The 1,487-nt window shown below is 49.3% G+C and overlaps 1 pseudogene; it reads right to left on the reverse strand.

Annotated features, from left to right (window-relative positions):
- Positions 1-724: 724 nt before the first annotated feature.
- On the reverse strand, positions 725-1,195 carry LOC104435128 (annotated as a pseudogene).
- Between the last annotated feature and the right edge of the window lie 292 nt (positions 1,196-1,487).

Genomic DNA, 1,487 nt, shown 5'->3' on the forward strand with positions numbered 1-1,487 from the left:
ATAAAAGAGCCATGCCCAAAATTGAACAAAACTATGTACTTAGACAATCCTGCACCAATCAACAGAGCTATCCAACTTTGGCTATTATAATGGAGGAATGACAGAATGCTTCTTCAAGGAGAAAAGCCTCTGCAAAGACCTGATAATTGTCGCTACCTGTACAGCTTTCCTCAACCAACAAGTCCTCAGCATTCTTCGGGATTCGCCATTTTAGCAATCAAACTCAGGATCACAAATTCGTATATTATGAAAAGCACCTAACCCATCCCCACCCATCCTTTCAGCGCCAATGAATAACCAAATAGACAATATATGCTGGAGAAGAAAACCAGATGGATTCCAAGCCATCAGCAAAGCAAACCCACCAGAAATTCCATGATAATTCACAATAAGGCTCCCAGCTTCCGTCCACTTCACTCAAACGGACCCACCCACGTCTAACCCTGGCTACACATGACCACATGCAGAACAAACGCACATGACTTCCGAAACATCAGAAGGATACTACCAAGAAACCTTCTTCGTAAAGTTTCAAAAGCTGTAGCCGTACACACCACTTTAGCTAACTTTTAAATGAAATCACAATCCATTTGTTCGTCAGAATCTGCCGAAAGTGAATCTCCATCGAAAATGCAGATTCAAATCATGTCATTTGCAAACGTTTAAAGTATACCATGCGAGAATATCATTTCGCCACCAACACAATGCGCAGGATTGCTCACAATTAATACAGAAAAAGTGACAGAAACTCCATTACCTGAACGGAGTACTTCACGGCGAGGCTCGCGACGCTATCGCCGCGCTTAATCCGGTGCGAGATCGCGAACTTCCCCACGCCGTTATCCCTCCAGAAGCTACCCGAGCTCGGGACGCCGACCACCTCCTTCAACCTCCAGGGGGCCGCGAAGGCTCGGGTGACCATGTCCCGATCGGAGGCAACGGAGCTCCAGATGGGGCAGACGCAGCTCGCGCGGGCCAGGTCCGGGACGGGAGCTTCTCGAAGATGAGCCGGAGGGTGTCGCGGCAGGCGAGGGCGGAGAAGTGGGAGTTCATCGGCGAGATGGTGGAATCGTCGGCAGCGGAGGCGGAGGCGGAGGCGGAGGAGGAGGCGGCGGCGGCGGCGGAGGAGGAGGACGGCGGCGGAGAGAGATCCCGGTCGTCGTCGTCGTCGCCGCAGCAGCCCATTGAGAGAGAGAGAGAGAGAGAGAGAGAGAGAGTTTTTGGTTTTGAACGGTGGATAGTAGAGGTGCCTGGAATATGGTTGAATTATGAGTTTTCCCCGTGTTTTGTCATTTATTACAAATTGCCCCTAACTTTTCGATTTTTTGCGATGTCTCCCCTAAATTTTGAAATCGGTTGCAATGTCGGACTGGGGTGACTTCCATTACTTTTCAGTTTGAGCACCGACCGTGTGCTTGTCACGAGACTGAGTTGATCTTTCATGGAGGGTAAATCCGTCGGATAATAACATGCGAATTGTATTTTAA

The sequence above is a fragment of the Eucalyptus grandis genome, chromosome 2, assembly GCF_016545825.1.
Source record: "Eucalyptus grandis isolate ANBG69807.140 chromosome 2, ASM1654582v1, whole genome shotgun sequence".
Lineage (NCBI taxonomy): Eukaryota > Viridiplantae > Streptophyta > Magnoliopsida > Myrtales > Myrtaceae > Eucalyptus > Eucalyptus grandis.